A 14,094-nucleotide genomic window follows, 5' to 3' on the forward strand; every position below is an offset into this window, starting at 1 on the left:
GAGCGACTTTTGGCCGGAATGACCTAAACGAGAATCGAAGGTCTCGACAATGGTATTCCAACGGTAAAAAGTCTGGCAAAAACCGACATCAGATAAAGAAGTTATGAATTTTCAAAGAAATTCCTTAAACACGATGAGTTTAAAATAAATAATAAAAAAATAATTTCGGAATTTGCCGACGGAGTCTAAACGAAAGTTGTAGAGCGTAGTCTCACCTACGCGTGGATATAAAGACCATCAAAAACGGAGTTCGTATGAAGAAGATATGAATTTTTGAAGTTTATTAAATAAATTATATATTTATTTAATTCCAAATTTCGGACCTTATCCGAAGAGGAGTCAGCGTCCTCATCCGGGTACGCGTTGCGTACCCGAGAGACTTGGCCTCTAATCGTCCACGTCGCCCTATCCGAGGCGTCCGACCCATCCGACCCGTTGTCCCGTCCGACCCGCCGTCCCATCCGACCCGTCTCCCCAGCAACCCGTCCCATCCGACCCGCTTACCCAGCAACCCGTCCCATCCGAAGCCGAGGCAGTCGAGGCTTCGGTCATGCATGACGTACGTGTACGCGCTGCGTACGAGCGTACGCCCCGCATACCGAGGCGGTTCAGCCTTCCTATAAATAGGATGCGAGGGCTTCCGAGTAAAGGGCTCATTTCTCTCCTCTCTCTCACAATCTTGCCTCGTTTTCCGTGCCCGTTCAAACCCGAAGCTCTGGTCTTTTTGCTCAAGTCCCGAGGGTCGATTTTACTCCCGAGAATCCCGAGGAAAATCCGTTTCCCGAGACGAAACTCTGCCCGGTTTTCCATCTCGCTATCTTTAAACTTTCAAGTGAGTTCAAACCCCTTAATCTACCTTTTAAATATTCTTTAAATTCTTTTATATGCTTTCAAGGGGGGATTACAAGTAAAACACACGAGTATTATCGTGTGTTACATAAAGAAACTCTTTTATATGCTTTTATATATCCAAATCACATGCGATTTACAAACTTTATAAGGAACTTTCATATATATAAAATATGTTAAAATAGCATTCTATCTTTTGAAATATACATTGTTGTAATGCATGTATAAACTAAACTTTTCTTAGATTATTCTTGTCTATCTTAGACTCTACACCAAAAATCTATGCTTTCATAAACAAGTGATTTCTTTTCTAGGTAATTCTAAACAAACAAGACACACTTTTAGAAAACTATAATAGGTATAGTTTTACGAACAAATTTCTAACTCCTATGTACTAGAAACATGAATTTCAAGAAGTTTACTTTCGTATACAAGAACAAACGTAACATTTTAACAAGTAGATCTGTTTTTATACCACGGTTTTGTGAGACACTAACTTCATGTACGTTCGAGTACACATTTCAAGTCCTGTATTATATACCAGAATCCCTTGGAGGGGGAGCATGGTGTTTGTGTATAGATCTATACGGGCTTGACAACCCGCGCCCTGACTGTTAGCTGCAGTCCACCGTTTGGGGTGACAAACGTCATAACATTCCAACGCCTGAAGAACGTTGTGTATAGGCATTCCGAGTCAATAGTATGGTTATAAAACTCACAAGGGGTATTAAAAATGCATTGATTTACAAGGTTTTCAAACTCATTGGTTATTTTACACTTACATACATTTTAGAAACAAACATTGGTCTTGAGTGAAGGCTACTATTATACTAGTAGAAAATATAGGATTTTCTAAACACAAACAAACAAAGACAAAACATTTCATTTCATTCAAACATTGTCATTTAAATACTTATGAAACTCACCAGCTTAAATGCTGATCTGCTCTTTCAAAATTTACTTGTATGTCCCAGGAAATCAGTAAATTTCAGGTATTCATTTTGCTTTTGATGAAGGGATGCTGCGGCGCCAGTTTAATCTCGTATTTTGACATCATATTGTAATTGGTTTTGAACATGTAACTTTTGACAAATGTAAACTTTCAATTATATATATGATGGTTGTATTGCTTTCTTTACTATGTATTCATTTGTTACGTTACCACATGAAGTCATCCGCCCCCGAACGTTTCCGCCGTTCAGGTTTGGGGGTGTGACAGATTGGTATCAGAGCAATGTTTATAGTGAACTAAGTATATCGAACCACATAAGATATACAAACTATAAATGCTTAAGGGACTAATACTCTCTGACGAAACAAATTTTCCTTTTACGCTGAAGCATCTTTGCGTTCAACTTAAATTGATAGTTCATTTAAGTACAATTACATGCATACCACGAATTATTTTCATGTTATACAACTATACAAGTATTTAGACAAGTTGACACTACGATTGAGACTCGATATATGTAATCAGATTTTGGAAAAATATAGCGTGATCAACTATATTTGCCCGAGATTGGACCAACGTATATCGAGGAATGATCGTAGTAAGCAACAAGTCAAACCTTACCAAACCATTGCAAGAATCAAACACAAGAATTAAAATACTATAAGAGTATTTACGATCTAAACTAGTTTAACTTACATGTTTTGCATGTTTCAACTTTATTCCATTCTTATAACCCTATTTCTCATACAGTCAAATGGCTGGATTTCACCACCCTGGCGACCCCTACTTTCCCAACCAAGGCAACGGAGGATGGATCGAAGATGATCCCGAAGAGGACGAGGAACCCATAGAAGTGGGTGATGACTCCGGTACCGACTCAGAGCCGGAAGTTATCGATCCACCACCCATTCAACCTCCCGTCTTAGTAAGGAACTTTCAAGGACCGACTCCCGTCTGGGGAAGTCACCTCCACCATTGGAGCCAACAGCAAAACCTACGCCCTCCCTACGGCATGTGCCGGGACTTCTATGATGTCTGCGGCAGAGGTTCAGCTGATCGAGCACTCCCGGTAATGGTGGGTAAGTTAGACAATCAGTCCTATCAGTCTGGAGTTCAAGTTAGTCGACTCCGGGATGTCAACGTGGAAGTACAGGTTCACACTTCTGACATCCGTAGGCTGGACAAGATACAAGACAATGCTCAACTCCAAACCGAAGCATTTCAAGCGCAAATGATTGCAGCCCTCGCTGAACTGAGGGAACAACAAGCCGCTTTTGATAGGCGTCTAATGGAGTCAAAGCAATCAGATGCGGAGTCAAGCTCCAAGCGCAACCTTCGACGCAAGTAGTGCTTGTCAAGGACTCAAATTTTGTTATAGCTTAGGACATCGGCTAAAAGTCTTTAAATTTCTCGAACTTTGTAATCGGAGACCCTTATAGGGGTCAAATTTTCATGATCGTTGTAACAACTTTTATATTAATATAAGTGGCACTATTACTACTATGTTGAGTATTTTGTTCAAACCTTGAATGGTCTTTGGAAAGCCAAATACTTGTTTCATACCTTCAGTCTTACAAATAACTTTCATTCTTCTATTTTAAGACTCATACTATCATCTGTTGTTGAACTATAGCGATTTAGTTCATGAGACACATATATTTTCTATTCTATGAAATTCTTATCCTTGTCTTTTCAACCTATAGTTGAAGGATGCCTCCGCGTAGGAATCCAAGGCAAAACAACGGTGAGGAAGCACCTGTACCACCACCTCCTCCACCTCAATTTGATGCTGTTATGTTTCAAGCAGCAGTCACCGCAGCGGTGGCAGCTACCATGTCACAGATCAATAACTCGAGTACTAATGGCTCGGGATCTGGCACACACCTATCCAACCATGGCGAGAGTCATGGACCACCTCGAGAATGCACCTATAAGGACTTCACTAATGCCAAGCCCCGGATGTTTTATGGAACTGGTGGTGTAATGGCTCTGAGGCAGTGGATTGAAAGGACGGAGGCAGTCTTTGAAATCTGCTCCTGTCCCGAGCACAGCAAAGTCAAATTTGCAACTTTCACCCTTCTTGATAAAGCTTTAACTTGGTGGAATGGCCACGTTAAAGTACTTACCCTGATCGTGGCAAACTCCATAAGCTGGGAGAGCCTGAAGGCCATGATGATGAGAGAATACTGCCCACGGGGAGAGATTCAAAAGCTTGAACACGAACTATGGACTCTCGGAATGGTTGGTACCGACATCGCTACTTATACCAACAGATTATGCGAACTGGCAATCCTTTGCCCAGATATGATTGCTCCCGAGAGCAAGAAAATAGAAAGCTACATCTGGGGACTGGCGCCTCAAATGCGATCAAGCGTGTTAGCTTCTAAACTTGACACCTTTGAAAGTGCTAAGGAACTGGCACAATCTCTGATTGACTACGGAGGTCATCAAAACTCAACCACTTATGCACCAGCACCACAGAAAGGAAACAACAACAACAACAACAACAACAACAACAACTACAACAACAACAACAACAACAACAACAACAACAACAATGGCAGAAAGAGAGTGTAGAATAGAGGGAAGGGTGGGTCTTCCCAAGAATCCGCAAAGAAACAACTGGTTTCAATGAATGCTGCCACTGTACCTACTACAGCTCCTACAATACCTACCCAACAAAGCCTTATATAGGTAACCTCCCAAAGTGCACCAAATGCAATTTCCACCACCATGGACCTTGTCGGGAAATGCAGTGCGCCAACTGCAACAGGAAGGGACACACAGCCCGTTTCTGCAAGGACCCTGCAAAACCTATCACTCAAGTTCTCGGTGCGGGTGTAGGGCAGACTTGCTACGGTTGTGGCGAGGTGGGCCACTACAAGAGAAACTGTCCTAAGACAGCAGGCACCGGAGGTGTGGGACGAGTTTTGGCAATAGGCCATGACGAAGCTATAGCTGATCCAACTATAGTTGCTGATACGTTCCTTCTCGATAATTCATACGCATGCATATTATTCGATAGTGGAGCGGAGAGAAGCTTCGTGAGTCAAAACTTTATTCATTTACTTAAACCTAAACCTAGCAAGTTAGAAAAATCATTCACTGTAGAGATGGCCAATGGAAAAACCGAAAACACTAATTGCATATACATGGGCTGTACGTTAACTTTAGACGGCCATTCTTTCCCAATCAATCTCATGCCGGTCCAAATTAAAAGTTTCGACGTCATAGTCGGCATGGATTGGTTGAGTCTTCTTTGCGCCGACATCATGTGCTTTGAGAAAGCAGTCCGTCTTAATCTCCCTAACAACGAAACCTTAGTTATCTACGGCGACAAATCTAGTACAAACCTTCGCATCATTTCGTGCATCCAAGCTCAAAAGTGCTTGCGGAAGGATTGTAAAGCATTCCTAGCGCACATCGTTGGATTCGAAGAGTCGAATTTTTAGGCCACGTTGTTAGCGAGAAAGGTATACACGTGGACCCCTCCAAAATTAAGGCTATTGAGAACTGGTCGGCACCAAAGACACCTACAGAAATTCGTCAATTTCTAGGTCTAGTTGGCTACTATCGCAGATTCATAAAGAACTTTTTGAGCATTGCGAAACCTCTTACTACATTAACCCAGAAAGGTGTGGCCTTTGACTGGGAAGCGAAACAAGAGAAGGCATTCCAGACACTAAAGCAGGCCTTGTGCACCACACCGATACTATCCCTCCCCGAAGGGATAGAAGACTTCGTGGTGTATTGCGATGTGTCAAAGCAAGGACTTGGTTGTGTTCTTATGCAGAGAGGGAAGGTTATCGCTTATGCCTCCCGACAGCTTAAGACACACGAAGTGAACTATACGATACACGATCTCGAGTTAGGAGCAGTGGTATTTGCTCTGAAGATCTGGAGGCACTACTTATACGGAACAAAGAGTACTATTTTCACCGATCACAAGATCCTTCAACACATTTTCGATCAAAAGGAACTCAACATGTGACAACGACGATGGGTTGAGTTACTGAATGACTACGAATGCGAAATTCGTTATCATCCTGGCAAGGCCAACGTAGTAGCTGACGCCCTCAGTCGAAAGGAATACACTGGTCGGAGGGTCAAATCTATGACCATGTCTATCCATTCCCACTTATCCACACAAATTAAGGAGGCACAAATGGAAGCTTTGCAACCTGAAAATATGGCAGGTGAATCCCTGCGAGGAATGGAGAAGAATCTAGAAGTCAAGGGTGGCGGAGCCTACTATCTCATGGACCGAATTTGGACCCCGAAACATGGTGGTTTCAGAAACATAGTCATGACCGAGGCTCACAACTCAAAATATTCCGTTCACCCGGGTTCAGATAAAATGTATCTGGATCTTAAGAAGCTGTACTGGTGGCCTAACATGAAAGCAGAAATTGCTACCTTTGTGAGTAAATGTCTTACTTGCGCTAAGGTTAAGGTCGAGTATCAGAAACCGTCAGGATTACTACAACAACCAGAGATACCAGAATGGAAATGGGAGCGGATTACTATGGACTTCATAACCAAGTTACCCAAGACGACAAGTGGACTCGATACCATATGGGTCATTGTCGACAGATTGACCAAATCCGCGCATTTCCTACCCATCAAGGAGACTGACAAAATGCAGAAGCTTACAAGAACTTACTTAAGGGAAGTAGTGCGACTGCATGGTGTTCCGATATCCATTATCTCCGATCGAGATAGTAGATTCACTTCAAGATTCTGGCAGTCACTACAAAGTTCCCTGGGAACTAGGCTAGACATGAGTACGGCCTACCACCCACAAACAGACGGACAAAGTGAGAGAACAATACAAACTTTAGAAGATATGCTGAGAGCCTGTTTGATTGACTTTGGAAAGGCATGGGATATTCATTTACCCCTTGTCGAATTTTCATACAACAATAGTTATCATACAAGCATAAAGGCTGCTCCGTTTGAAGCCCTCTATGGTCGAAAGTGCAGATCCCCTCTGTGCTGGACTGAAGTTGGCGATACCCAGTTAGCTAGAGGAAGAGTTCCTGAAAGCACTCTCACCGGCCCGGAAATCATATGAGAAACGACAGAGAAGATCGTTCAGATTCGTGAACGATTGAAAGCCTCGAGAGACCGACAGAAAAGCTACGCTGACCAAAGGAGGAAACCTTTGGAATTCCAGGTAGGAGACCACGTCTTATTAAAGGTCTCACCGTGGAAGGGTTTAATACAATTTGGAAAGCGTGGAAAACTAAATCCAAGATACATAGGGCCTTTCGAGATCCTTCCCGGAATCGGCCCTGTGGCTTACAAGCTTAACCTACCGCGCGAACTTAGTAACATCCATCAAACCTTCCACGTCTCAAACTTGAAAAAGTGTCTGTCCGACGAGACTCTTGTTATTCCACTCGACGAGATCGAGATCAACGAGAGCCTCAACTTTGTGGAAGAACCAGTAGAAATCATGGACCGAGAGGTCGAACAAACAAAACAAAGTCGCATACCCATCGTGAAGGTTCGCTGGAACGCCAAGCGGGGACCTGAATTCACATGGGAACGCGAAGATCAGATGAAACAAAAGTACCCTCATCTCTTTCATGTTCACTAGTATCTTTACTACTTTAAATTTCGGGACGAAATTCTCTCTAACGGGGGGATGATGTGACAACCCGATATTTCAACTCTTTGTAATGACCAAAAAGGGTCAAGTATTGTAACCACTTTTGAGTAATAAAATTTACTTTCATAATAAAATGTACAAATACTTCTATTTAATTTCCTTCTATGTTTAAATGTCTTTGAACCATGATCGTACGTGAAAAGAACGCCCAAATCCAACTTCATATAGCGAAGTTATGATTTTTCCAAGTTCGGCTTAGCAACAGACAGCTAAAAACTCGAATCGGAGATCGAGCGACTTTTGGCCGGAATGACCTAAACGAGAATCGAAGGTATCGACAATGGTATTCCAGCGGTAAAAAGTCTGGCAAAAACCGACATCAGATAAAGAAGTTATGAATTTTCAAAGAAATTCCTTAAACACGATGAGTTTAAAATAAATAATAAAAAAATAATTTCGGAATTTGCCGACGGAGTCTAAACGAAAGTTGTAGAGCGTAGTCTCACCTACGCGTGGATATAAAGACCATCGAAAACGGAGTTCGTATGAAGAAGATATGAATCTTTGAAGTTTATTAAATAAATTATATATTTATTTAATTCCAAATTTCGGACCTTATCCGAAGAGGAGTCAGCGTCCTCATCCGGGTACGCGTTGCGTACCCCTGTACGCCCTGCGTACCCGAGAGACTTGGCCTCTGATCGTCCACGTCGCCCTATTCGAGGCGTCCGACCCGTCTGAAGCGTCCGACCCGTCCGACCCGCCGTCCCATCCGACCCGTCTCCCCAGCAACCCGTCCCATCCGAAACCGAGGCAGTCGAGGCTTCGGTCATGCATGACGTACGCGTACGCGCTGCGTACGAGCGTACGTCCCGCGTACCGAGGCGGTTCAGCCTTCCTATAAATAGGATGCGAGGGCTTCCGAGAAAAGGGCTCATTTCTCTCCTCTCTCTCACAATCTTGCCTCGTTTTCCGTGCCCGTTCAAACCCGAAGCTCTGGTCTTTTTGCTCAAGTCCCGAGGGTCGATTTTACTCCCGAGAATCCCGAGGAAAATCCGTTTCCCGAGACGAAACTCTGCCCGGTTTTCCATCTCGCTATCTTCAAACTTTCAAGTGAGTTCATACCCCTTAATCTACCTTTTAAATATTCTTTAAATTCTTTTATATGCTTTCAAGGGGGGATTACAAGTAAAACACACGAGTATTATCGTGTGTTACATAAAGAAACTCTTTTATATGCTTTTATATATCCAAATCACATGCGATTTACAAACTTTATAAGGAACTTTCATATATATAAAATATGTTAAAATAGCATTCTATCTTTTGAAATATACATTGTTGTAATGCATGTATAAACTAAACTTTTCTTAGATTATTCTTGTCTATCTTAGACTCTACACCAAAAATCTATGCTTTCATAAACAAGTGATTTCTTTTCTAGGTAATTCTAAACAAACAAGACACACTTTTAGAAAACTATAATAGGTATAGTTTTACGAACAAATTTCTAACTCCTATGTACTAGAAACATGAATTTCAAGAAGTTTACTTTCGTATACAAGAACAAACGTAACATTTTAACAAGTAGATCTGTTTTTATACCACGGTTTTGTGAGACACTAACTTCATGTATGTTCGAGTACACATTTCAAGTCCTGTATTATATACCAGAATCCCTTGGAGGGGGAGCATGGTGTTTGTGTACAGATCTATACGGGCTTGACAACCTGCGCCCTGACTGTTAGCTGCAGTCCACCGTTTGGGGTGACAAACGTCATAACATTCCAACGCCTGAAGAACGTTGTGTATAGGCATTCCGAGTCAATAGTATGGTTATAAAACTCACAAGGGGTATTAAAAATGCATTGATTTACAAGGTTTTCAAACTCATTGGTTATTTTACACTTACATACATTTTAGAAACAAACATTGGTCTTGGGTGAAGGCTACTATTATACTAGTAGAAAATATAGGATTTTCTAAACACAAACAAACAAAGACAAAACATTTCATTTCATTCAAACATTGTCATTTAAATACATATGAAACTCACCAGCTTAAATGCTGATCTGCTCTTTCAAAATTTACTTGTATATCCCAGGAAATCAGTAAATTTCAGGTATTCATTTTGCTTTTGATGAAGGGATGCTGGGGCGCCAGTTTAATCTCGTATTTTGACATCATATTGTAATTGGTTTTGAACATGTAACTTTTGACAAATGTAAACTTTCAATTATATATATGATGGTTGTATTGTTTTCTTCACTATGTATTCATTTGTTACGTTACCACATGAAGTCATCCGCCCCCGAACGTTTCCGCCGTTCAGGTTTGGGGGTGTGACATATATATATATATATATATATATATATATATATATATATATATATATATATATATATATATATATATATATATATATATATATATATATATATATATATATATATTCTTGACTAAAGATGATTAAAATCCCAATCTAAGCTTTAGAATTGAAACGAAGTATAATTTCCTCTCCCTTAATTATAGCAAAACAACTTTTCAACCCCTGCAACTTCAGGAATTGAAACTTTGTTTTCTAAAATTAACATTACTAACTTGCAACACTAAACGTAATAATAATGCTCCCACTAACATGATGATTATCAGCACAACACTTATGCTCCCACTAGCTCTGACATATTTCCAGAAATTTGCTGGACTTCTGAAATTTAGATTCATGCACCTTTTCGTAGATAGCTCACCTGTGTGTCTAAGCAATTTCAAGAACTATGAAAAGGGATACCGTAATCATAGTCTTAATTGTTTAGACCGTTGCCATTTCTCACAAGTCCATGTTAGTGTGCCGGTGACCCACACGCGCTCCACTAACGACTTTTGAAAATGCAAATAACACAATTGATATCTACTTAAAATCTACTCAGTGAAAGCGTTTCCTCACCATCATTTTCATGAATCGGAGAGAAACCTTATGACACTTAGATTCTATAGTGTATGAGTTCCTATCCATGTGAATTTGTCAAAACTATAATCACAAGATAAGGTTAGTGACAAATTCAGCCTTACATGGATTAAACTTGTTCAGTCTTAGTTTCTTGTCACCTTGGTAGCACAAGGCCCACCAATGCTTCCAAGTTGAACTCTGATAACTCACATGAAAATTCAACTTATTTGAAGTAGGTACAGAAATAAGAATTATGTCAACACGATAGGTTGCAAACCTTAAGTCGTGTGCTAGTGATAAATTACAGGTTTTACTCTTGATTAAATCTTGAAACTCTTTCAGGATCTTTAAGGCTCCCACTGTCCGCTTGACATATATGCTTCCCCAGTCAAGAACCATTCCTTGACAAAACAAATATTGAAGGGATAGTGCAGATTCTTATCAAGACTAACACTTCACACAATTGGTCTTAGTTGGTCTTTGTCTCATCCAAGAAATCACAACTTACCAATCTCAAATGTACAACAGTAGAAAACATTTTACTCTTACATTTGACTAGTGTTAATAAATCTTCCTTTATGTCACTCAAGGTTACAATCTTGTAGTACGACTCTAAGAATTGTTTTGGAACGAAATATGACTCATCTTCTTGATTTTAACTAATCCAACAATTCATGACCTCTCTTCTTAGCCATAACAATGCACTAAGACGTCCTTAGAGTATGAATTTGTGACATGGTTTCATAATCATTAAGATGATCATGAAATTTGATACTAAAGTACTCTCCCATCCTTTCAGATTTGAGAAACTTTTATCTTTCTGCCTAATTTGATTCTTCTCATTTGTTTTGTCATACATTGTAACCTTTCCAATGTTACAGAATTATACTTAACCTTATAAGTATAATCACATTTACTAATCTTTAATAAATCATGACAAATCAATCTTTGTGGTGGACCTTGACCAGCGCACACCCAGTGTACCTAATTCCTTAGTCCTTCAATTGACTCACATGTACATGTGATCAAAGAATTAGTCTTAATTTTCAAAGATGAAAATTCTCATTCATCATACAATACAACTTGTATGATTCCAAGTTTCTGTCCAATTGAAACTTGGGTGATGAAAAACTTTCTTCAATTGGTAAATTCAGACACTACCACAAATGAAAGAATCAAATCCACTTTCCAATATTGCTATTACTGGAAACATATAAGCAACAATTTTCCACAGATGCCATTGTAAGGATATTTTTAAAATAAATAAAATTAAAACCCTTTTTTTCTTTTATTTTAAAACTTTGCGGAAAAACTTATCCTTACAATCCACATGAAAACCTTGTTGTTATCTATTCATAAGCAATATATTATAACTCTTAAGCAACAGCTCAAAATTCTGATTGCCGAACCATGCGATCGAAACCCACCTTCACAATCAGAATCAACATATACTTATTTTAAGCTTCCTATCTTTTCTTTGATTCTTAAAAACATTAGCATGTGACCCATTCACATTATGTAATAAGAATCTCCAAATAGGAACTTAACAGAGTTAGACAGTGGACTTTACCCGAAGTAGAGTCAAACTTTTTGACTTGATCAATCTTATGATCTTTCAGGTAAATATGGCAGCTTCGCAACCAATGCCCCTTCCTTTGGCAACAAAACACATGGACCCTTTGGTATTGGCACATGAGACCATCTCAGATTTAGCCTTTCTCTTTACCATTTGGTCAACCGAGTTGACTATAGCCGATCCCTTTCCATTGGGAAGAGAAATCTTTTTCTAGATATCCAATGCTACAATTGTCAATGTCCATTTAAGACTTGGGAAGTTGTTCTTTTAATCAAATTTGCTTTACTGGTGTTCCAAATCATTGCTGATTCCACAACACCAAGCAAATAGATAACATCATTAAGGGTCATGTCATAGTCTGCCTCATAGTAGTCCCAAAGAGACTCACTATGTTACTAAGAAAGTGATTGAACATCCAACTTTCACGAGACTTTGACACCCAACTCTCCCGGCTTGTCAATATGTGACTTTATCTCCAAGATGTGAGTACACATAGACTATGCTTGCCAATAGGGATTGAGTGACTTTAAACTTTTCAAGAACTTGTGGGTGACGGAGAATAATTAGAGGAGGTGGAAGAAGTGAAGCATGATGTTGAGGGACACCATCTTCAAGAGACTTGGGAAGATCATAGTTGTCTGAACCAGACATCTATAATGGGAGAAAATCAAGTTAGTTGATTCAAAGTCCTTAATATAACACCCAATATGAAATATTAAGGCTAGGACCCAACACAATATTTTATAATTTGGAAGAGGGATGCCGTAATCCAAGCTATAAAATATTTGAAGGTAGGCGAATGACGATTCACCAATTTCCACCATGAAAAACGAAATAATTTATTAGGTTTTAATTGGATTTGAAATTCCTAGATCTTTTGAGATTCATTGAACTTTTCAATGGCATGTTTCAATCTCGAGTGTGCCCTCTCAAATTTTGTGACTGGGATGCCGAGGATCACAAAACAAGGTGTGAATAACCATACCAATTCACTTGGTACCCTTAATATTATCACCCAATCAATGTGCCGGTTAACCACACACGCTCCATTGATCTATGACAAACATTAAGTCACCCTTCGTGATCCTTACTAGTCCAAGTTAGTGTGCCGGTTAACCACACACGCTCCACCAACGACTTGGTAAGGTACAAAGTGTGAATTCCATGGGCTAGCACCAAATTCACATTTTTCCTAAAGTAACTAAGATTGGGAATTAAATAAAAAATATTTAGTTACTTTACAATATTCATTATACTTTTAATGAGAATTTAAAGTCATTGTCCTACCCGTTCGGCTAACGACCCTCCACCGATCAAGCAAGCGGTGGGTGAGAGTGGACACCCATTAAGTCACCATTTTATAGGCAACAACCTTATACCCACCTTATAGACCGGCTTCATGAATGAGGCCTACTAACGGTAAAACGACTTGTTCTTATATATATATATATATATATATATATATATATATATATATATATATATATATATATATATATATATATATATATATATATATATATATATATATATATAATTAACCATTAATGTTATAAATAGTATAAGTGTTGAATTTTAACTTTTAAAATTCTAAGTGTTGGAATTAAAGTTTATTAAAGTGTGTGAAACTTTTCCAAATTCCAAAACTTGAGGGCAAGTTTTGTAACTCTTCAAAACTTTTCATTTCATAACTTATGAATTAAAGGTTCATAAAATGAAGACTCTTAATTTTATGTAACTTATGTGTTTTTAATGTGTGTTAAAGAAAAGTGACCTTTGGATATCCATAACTTAAGGACAAATTATGGACTCCATTAAAACACATAAATGATCAAGAATTAATCCTAAACAATTCAGCAAATAATTCTTATCCTCTTCTAAATTTATAAGAACATGAACATGATCATCAAAATTTCAAGAATTATATGAACACATAAAAATCATGGAATTTTGATATATGCTATTGTAAATGGATTAGAACAACCATTACACCAACTAAAACAAGGTTTAAAACACCAAAACAGTTTAGGGTAATGTTTCTAGTCCATTTCCAGCAGCAAAAGTCGAAATTCTGCATTCTGATCATTCTACTCGTCGAGTGCACGAACCTACTCGCCGAGTAGGATGAATTTTGCCTTGAACTCGGTGAGTCCCCC

This window comes from Lactuca sativa, chromosome 6 (assembly GCF_002870075.4).
Source record: "Lactuca sativa cultivar Salinas chromosome 6, Lsat_Salinas_v11, whole genome shotgun sequence".
Classification (NCBI taxonomy): Eukaryota; Viridiplantae; Streptophyta; class Magnoliopsida; order Asterales; family Asteraceae; genus Lactuca; species Lactuca sativa.